Here is a 9,069-nt window from a genome sequence, read left to right on the forward strand (position 1 = left end):
TACACGTTATATACAGCGGCAGCAGCGGCAGAAATGGTGCTTTGGGTATATACCGTACTATGTATGTATTATATATACATGTGAACACACAGGCACACGAGCGCGCAGCAGCAGCAGCAGCAGCAGCAGCAGCACCCAGCCAACCTCCAGCTAGGAGCCAGCCAGCCCCGTATACTTACCCCTGAGTGTATATAGCCCTGCGGTAAAATCGACTGGATTTTATACGGATTTTCGGCTTTTATGCTCGCTTACAAATCCCGGCAGAAGCGAGCGAGAAAACGCTTACCCCGTACCGCGCGCTGTACCTGCAGCAGCAGCAGCAGCTGTCTACGTGTGTGTACGTGTATATATATATATATACAGTAGATGCCGCTTATATGAATCTCGCTTAATCGAATCCGCCGTTTATACGAATCAAAACGCTTGGTCCCGATTTCCCTCTATACTTTTACATGTTAATTAAAAGTCCCGATTTCAGTATAATGGAATCAAAACCCGTTTATACGAATCAAACGATATTGAACCGTCATCAAGTAAACAAATATAAAATTCGAAATTCACCATGCCTAGAAAAGATTTAACGTTGCTCCAGAAGAAAGAGTTACTAAAACAGTACGACTTGCTCGAAAAGTGCAGTCAACGTGAAGCAGCAGCAAAATTAGAAGTTTCACAGACGCAACTCAATAGGATTTTGAAAAATCGTCATGACCTAGAAGCGGCTAACATTGAAAACGGAAGTTTAAATCGTAAAAGAAAAAGGTGTGGAAAAGACGAAGATGTTGAGAAAATTCTTAAAGTCGTTCAAAAAATAGTCCGCACTAATAAGAAACAATCAAAAATTGATGAATTTTTTGTAGTAGCTTCCTCCAAGCAACAAGTATTCCATTGACGCGTAATAAAATTTGAAAAACGGTTAAATTTGACAAACTTATAAACGTTTTTTTTTTATTAATATTTACAATTTCTTACTGCATCGTTTAATTGAATCAGCCGTTTATACGAATCAAAACGTCTGGTCCCATTGTGATTCTTATAAGCGGCATCTACTGTATATATAGGAGCTGCGCGTAAAGCACACACACACATACATGCCTCACCTAAATACATACAAATATATTTATACTCGCGTGCACGCGCGTGTCTGTGTGTGGGTGCGAGGGTGTACGCGCGTATACGTAAAACTGAGCGCAAAGTCTTTTTAGGATGCCGATCGCACGTGCGCGAGCTTGCGTGTGAGCCCTACTGCCGCCGCAACGACTGCGCGATTTATATATACACGGACATTTATGCCGGCAGAAAACTTCAAAGTTGATTTAGGCGAAAGTGATACTCCGAGCTTGTAGCTGCTGCTGCTTTATACACTTTCTTTTCGTTCCTTTACGTAGTGTACTCACTCGCGCGAGCTTGGAAAATCTTTTGATTACGTCGTGACGACGCTTTTTTCCTCGAACTTTTGTGTGTGTGTGTGTGTGTGTGTGTGTGTATGTGTGTGTGTGTATGTGTATGTGTGTCGAGCGTTATTAGAAAGATATATATCGTAATAAAAGTGCATTACCAGCACTACCAGAGCACGAAGATAAGAAGCGCGAGAGAGGAAAATTTTGTTCTTATCTACGACGTGTGCCGCAGCAGCAGCTGCTTCTGGGCGACGTGTAAATGCGACTTATGATATCTCGGGGGATGAACCGTAAAAAAAAAAAAAAACTTTGATGCACACACAAACGACACACACAGCCGATACATCGATAATATCTAGTGGGAATTCGCAGTGGCAGCACAGGCGAAGACGAATTTTTCGGATACATTGTTTTATGTATACACGCGACCTAAATCTTTCTCCCTCTCTGTGTGTGCGTATGGATTATTTTTTTCTGTTATTCCTTCGCGCGCGGTGCGCTCGAATTCGTCTTTGAATCAGACGCGGTGAATTATTAGCGCGTGAATTTATATTCCACCGTCGCGCGGGGAAAGAGGGAAAAATGAAAAAATTTAATAGCCGATACGCGTTTACATATAATTCCCTGCAATATTATTCGCGTATTTAATCAAAGCCACCGCCCGCGCGCGTGTTTATGTATTTTAGAGAAAATGAACAAATGCAACTATTACACGCGGCCAGTGGCACGAGAAATGTAATATATATATCGTAAACACGCGGGGGAAACGAGTTATGATACGTTGTTTACGTATATAACATGTATATCGGTTGGGCGCGCGTTGAAAACACACAACTTTACACGCATCAGCGTGAATATATACACCGTATCGTGTACGCAACGTTATATTTGTGCGTGATCGTTCGTTAAAGCGGATCGGCGAGCAGCGCAGCGCAGCGCGATATAATATAGTTGAATAGCCCGCGGCTATTTTAAATCTTACAAAAGATATTCTTTGCTAATCGGGTGTGTATATTCGACGCCCCTTACGAAAAGTAGGAAGATTCAAATGTCTTACGAAAGGTAGAAAGTTTCAAATTTATGACGAAAACTAGGACATTTCACGCGATGTCTAAAGAAAAGTAGGAAGTTATAGTTTTTTTTGACGTAAACTAGGAAATCGTTAGAATTTTTGACGAAAACTAGGGAATCTTACTTTTTTATGACGAAAAGTAGGAAGCTTTACTTTTTAACAAGATAAGTAATATTTATCACAAAAGTAATTAGCTCGCTGCTTGTTATTAAATTATCATTACTCGTTATTAATTCATATTCAAATACGTTTATGTACAAACTAATGTTTCTTTACTACAAATACTTTCGAAAATGAACTTCGATTATGGATGTATTGAGATAACTATATCGGTTAAAGTCCTTGTGACATATTTTACATTCGAAGAGTTTGCTCTGATTGTAATGATACAGTATCATTACTCTGGCAACTCACTGTTTTTTGATAAATCTCACATTTATTACGTATTAAATAATTTGTTAATGTATTATGAAATTCGAGGCTAAACTTGTATACAAATGACTTGTATAAAATGTTATATTTAAAGGGTTCGCTATGATCGTCTCTAGAAAAATTAGGATAGTTCAGGTGTTTATCGAATAAACGTAAGATGATTTATGATAAACAAATTTTTATTGAAATAAATGTTATAAAAAAAGTCACAGTGTGCTTGAAGAGCATATAGGTTTGCCAAAAATACCTCTGAATTCTGTTGTAAGTGTTCGAAAGAATGTAAGCCACTGAATATGGAACCGTTTGAACGAAAATCCTAGCTGCTACTATAGTGAAATGCTTTCTTAATCTGCATCAAACCATTATTGCCGTTATTTAATAATGGTGTTTTTTGGGGGGTTTGTTTAGTTGAAACATAGTAAACTCACTTAAATCCTTATTCATAGTTGTACAGCTTTAAAGTGCAGAAAACAACCTTTAATTTGGTTACTTCAAAAACATTCCAAGTCATATAGAACCGGAGATACAGATATATGAAGATTCACGAATAATTTAAGTATTAAATGTGTGAACCGTTGATGAACTAGATTTGATACGTGGATTTTTCATGAAACTTCATACAGCTGTATTTCCGGTTCTGTGTGACTTATAATATTTTTAAAGTGACCAAATTAAAGGTAATTTTCAGCACTTCAAAACTGTACAACTAAAAATATGGATTAAAGTGTGTTTAATATTTTTCAAATGAACAAAACTAAAAATAACAACTTATCCTTTTTTTCTCGATTTCTTGTCAAACGTTCATTTGCTATATCTTCGGTTCTGTTTGTAATAAAATTTTCTTAACATGACCAAATCAAAGGTTATTTCGTGTTCTTCAAAGCTAAAAAATTTATTATGGGGGCACAACAGTTTCAATGCGAGTAAAATAACACAAACCGTTAAAAAAATGACAAATATCTAATATTGTCATATTTTTTCGAGGTTTTTTAGCGTTAAAACATTTAATACTTAAATTATCCGTGAATCTTCATATATCTGTGTCTCCGGTTCTATATAACTTGGAATGTTTTTGAAGTAACCAAATTAAAGGTTGTTTTCTGCACTTTAAAGCTGTTCAACTATGAATAAGGATTTAAGTGAGTTTACTATGTTTCAACTAAACAAACCCCCCAAAAAACACCATTATTAAATAACGGCAATAATGGTTTGATGCAGATTAAGAAAGCATTTCACTATAGTAGCAGCTAGGATTTTCGTTCAAACGGTTCCATATTCAGTGGCTTACATTCTTTCGAACACTTACAACAGAATTCAGAGGTATTTTTGGCAAACCTATATGCTCTTCAAGCACACTGTGAAGTATGGTGTTCATTGAGAATTAACATTTCAGCACATTTCATTGATATCCACAATAATAAAAAAATTGAGGATCTTAATAAAATGTGTGAGAAAATGTTAATTCCTCGCGAACATCATAATTTTTGGTATTTTTTTAAAATCTTGAAACATCCTAATTTTCGTCCGGACATTTGAAACTTCCTAACTTACGTTCAAAAATCTGAAACTTCCTAGTTTTCGTCAAAAAATTGAAACGTCCTGATTTTGACAAAAAATATCAAAACTTCCTACTTTTCGTCAAAAATCAATATCTTCCTACCTTTCGTAAGACATTTGAATCTTCCTACTTTTCGTAAGGGGCGTCGATATAGTCGAGAGAGACACGTATTCACTATACGACTAATTGCCTGATTACGGAGAGAAATAAATATTATTGCGGTCGAGTTTGCGTATAGGTATACAGGCTCCATTGATACGTGTATCACCGATTCAAGCCAATACGAACGAACTTCAAAAGCTCGCGATTTCTTTCTCGAGCCTCGGATTCGGGATGAACTAATGCCGTTTGAAGTATGATTTTTGCTTGAAAAAAAGTTTAGAGCATTTAGATCATTCATCTGCCTTCTTGCTAGGCATCTGATCACGTTTTTGTGGGATGATAAAAAAATACGCACGTATAGAGGTGAAAAACTGATATAAATTGCGTCACTGCGTCTGATGAGTGAGCAGCGAGTTAATCCGTATATTTCCACTTAATTCATTTCTCAAAGTTCTCATTCAGATTCTTCAGCGTGTACACACACATACACTCGTACAAAAGTAGAAGGTGAGAGAGAGAGAGAGAGAGGACGCCAACACAGCCGAAACTATTCGGAAACCTTCAGACACACGTAGCCGTGGCTGTAGCAAAGTTTGAATCGCTTAAAGTGGCCTACAAAGAGCAAGAGAGAGAGAGAGAGAGAGAGAGAGAGAAGGAGAGAGAGCAGCAGCAGCTTATCACAACGCGCGTCAAAGTGGCTCTATATACTGCACAGCCAATTTCATAGCGAGTTGAGCATCAGCGGAGCTGCTACTGCTGCTGCCTTGCTATACTGCAAGTACTCGAGGTCACGCTGGAACGATTTCGAAACCCATCAAGGGCGACGACGCTATTTTATACGCGTTGAGAGCGAGTAGAAGAGAGAGAGAGAGAGAGAGAGAGAGAGAGAGAGAGAGAGAGAGAGAAGTTCTTTTTCAAAAGCGAGCGAGGCGCCACACGCAGGGTGTGAGACTTTTTAAAAGGCCAAGTGCTGCTGCTGCTGTATATATACTATATACTACGGAGAACTCTACTTGGAGCCCAGTGGCTTGACTGCACGATTTTAAGAGAGAGAAGGGGGGTGGAAACTGGCTGCTGTTTATCTTGCTGCGGTTTCGAGTGCTTACACCAAGTAAAGCGCGAGAGTCTCTCTCTCTTTCTCCCTCATGAAGTATATAAGAGAGAGAGAGAATCATGACTCGACGTTTGAATATGTTTGAAAAGGCTTGATTTAAAATTTTACCCAAGCGCATAAAGGAGAGCGAAGAAGAAGCGGCGCGATGAATACATTATATCGCGCGCGACAATTAGCATTCACAAGAGAGAGAGAGAGAGAGCTGTGCGGAAGCCAAAAAGAGAAGAGATTACTCACTTTTCCATCGGTATTGTTGCGGATAATGGACTCGCTGGGCGCGTAGTACTACCACCGCGTCGACGACTTCTTGCATCGGTGCGGACGAGAGAAACTGATCTGTAAAGTACAAAAGAAAAAAAAATGAGGCACCGATTAAAGTATATATTCGTTGATAGAATGAAGCTCCTCGTTCTTTATATACCGAGCTGAAAGTTTTGCGCGTGCATTATATGATATATTTGTTAGTTCGTGTGCTTGCGCGCGCGCGCGCGCCTGGATTGTCGTCAAAACTGTATACGTATATAAACGCACACACAGAGACATAAACGGCGCGCGGCTGCACTCGAGGTATGCATAATCTTGTTGAAGTAGTAGCATCGCGGCAATATCCTCGAGGCACAGAAGTCACACAGGCACAGATTACAAATTCGGGCGCGGCGCGCTCGCTCGCGAGCTCTCGCTTTGCCGTACACTATAGGCTATATATACGCGCGCAAGCTCTCGCAAGCTCGCAGCAACTCGCGCGCGCCGCTTGATTCATGTCTTTTAGCTCTTACTCTCTTACTCTCTCTCTCTCTCTGTAGGCAAAATATCTAACAGCGGTATCGCCTGCACGCGTATATATGTATACTGTTTCTCTGTCTCTCTTTCTCTCTCTCGCGCACACCTGGCTCTGGGAAATCGGTGAAACTAAAACCCCACCACCACTGAATTACTCGAGCCTCTTGCACGAGGGAGAGAGAGAGAGTGAGACTTATACTCGCGGCGCTCGTCTGTGGTAGGATTATGCAAATATTTAATCGAGAGTACAGGGTTGCAGCAGCAGCAGCAGCAGCAGCAGCAGCACAGCCTCTCTCTCTCTCTCTCTCTCTCTTAGACTCTTTCCTTACTCTCTCTCTCTCTCTCTCTCTCTCTCTCGCTCTCTGTCGTAGCCCAAGCGCCACGGCGCGAGCACTAATGGGAAGAAATTGCAGTAGCAGCCGTCGCAGATTAAGCGCGCGCGCGCGCGGTGGCGGCTCTCCACGGGAGACTCGTCCTCTCAACCTCTACCTCTACCTCGTCGTCGTCTTCTTCTTCTTCTACTTCTGCTTCTACTTCTTCTTTTCGAGGTGGCAGAGAGAGAGAGAGAGAGAGAGGTGCATGTTACTGCCAGCCAGCCTACCTACCTACCTACCTACTGCTCGCGGGACTTTTTTTTTTTTTGCTCTCACTCTCTCTCTCTTCTTATTATCATTTTATGTCAAGCCGCGTGGCTAGTTCTCCACGCGCGCGCACCTCTCTCTCTCTCTCTCCTCGCTATAACCATCTCACCTCGAGAGATAAGAATTTAATTTTTGACCACTTTTCATCGTAATTCGCGCCTGGAGACCTTTTTTCGCCACCGCTGCCACCGCAACAGCAGCACGCTGGGCTAGGCCGCGCGAGATTCCTAATTCTTTAATGGTTTAATGAAGTTTTGCCCAGAGAGTGAGAGAGAGAGAGAGAGAGATAGAGGCCATGCTGCTTTTTCTGCTGGTCTTCGTGCTTCTGGCTTTCGCTTCTTTTATTATGACACGATAATTTTTCATCTAGAGCGCGGTTATCTCTTCGCGCTACTACTACTACTCCTGCCGTAGGTTTATAAAAAAATTACTTAGCAATTGCGCCTAATTTTTACCGAGTCATCGCGAATCGATGTCCTGGACAAGAGTCAGCTGATAATAAAGAAATTATATTCAAGCATTTTTTTAATGAAACTTGCAACTTGTACTTATGTTATGGGCTTGTGTGTTTGCACACACACACACACACACAATAAATGAATTAAAAGCTCGCTACGCTCCTATATCCGTATGCGATGACGATGCCTTTGGTGAAAAATATTTTTTTCCCAAAACTGGGGCGAAATTATTCGCGGTAGGCAATATGAAATTTTCGAGCTGTCATTAGCAGGCTTGGAGTCATAAAAGTCCTACCGCCGCGCTGCCGTGCAACACACATATAATAGCCGCGCGCGGACAAAGTAGAAAAGAACACAGCAAAACTGACGAGCACATGCGCTCTTATGTACATTATAATACATACGTACACGTACGGGAGTCGCTCGAGTAAAAAAAAAGTTTTTTTCTCCCATACAGCACACACGCGTGTGTGTGTACGTGTGCGCGCTTACGCGTTATACTTTCTACAAACGCATGATGCACGCTGCAGTACCTACCTACCCCCATATACCATGTGTAGTGTACGTACGTCCACGCGTAATATTGCAGAAAAAAATGTTCTTCCTTCCTTTCCTTTTTTTGCTCAACTCGCGTACGCGTGCGTGCGTATGTGCTGTGCGCGGCCCGCTCGCGCTACCTAGCAGCTCTTACCCACCACACGGCGCACGGCTGGTTTAATTCATTTTATATACGTACACACCGCAAAAGCACTGTGTGTAACTCGATAATACAAAGAGAAAGAAGGAGGATAGAGAGAGAGAGAGAGAGAGGAAGAAAAATAGCTCTAAACGCGGGGCGCGCGCAAGCTCGCGAGCCCACCCCCCGACCTACAGCTTCGCTGCTGCTGGGTTTTGAATGCGCCGCAGTATGTGTGTTGCGTGGCGTATTTACGTATATAACACATGCATGCGTGTGTGTGTATGTGTGTATGTATTTACACGATGTTATATGTACACAGTAGCAGCAGCAGCAGCAGCTCGACGTCGACAAGTCTTGCGGGAGTAGTACAGAACGTAGGTATGGTATGGTATGGCAAAGAGAGGCGGATTCGCGCGTGAAACTCTCACTCTGCACACAAACAATTAGGTTAATTATTTAATTTATCTCCCATCCTTCCTCCTCCCTCTCTCTGTCTCTAGACAACGGAAAGATAACGAGTGTGTGTGTGCATGTGAGTCGTGCGGCAACCAACCCTCCTACATATACACACACACAGACGCGTCGCACATAGGTATAAGCGCAAGCTCACTCGAACGCATATATTTATGAGTTTTCAGGGTGTGTATGTGTGATGTATACGAAGCCTATACAGGACCCACGTAAACCTACACTAGGCCTAGCTAGTATTTTACAAGTAGTCGTTTTTTTTTGCGCTTTTTCCGCTGCGGGCTTATCGTCCCTGATCGACCTGACCCTCGCGCCTCTGCGTATTCACGTGTATTATACCTGTGCGTTGCATCGATCGAACGCGCGCT

Source organism: Trichogramma pretiosum, unplaced genomic scaffold (assembly GCF_000599845.2).
Source record: "Trichogramma pretiosum strain Unisexual culture from Peru unplaced genomic scaffold, Tpre_2.0 scaffold58, whole genome shotgun sequence".
Taxonomy (NCBI): Eukaryota; Metazoa; Arthropoda; class Insecta; order Hymenoptera; family Trichogrammatidae; genus Trichogramma; species Trichogramma pretiosum.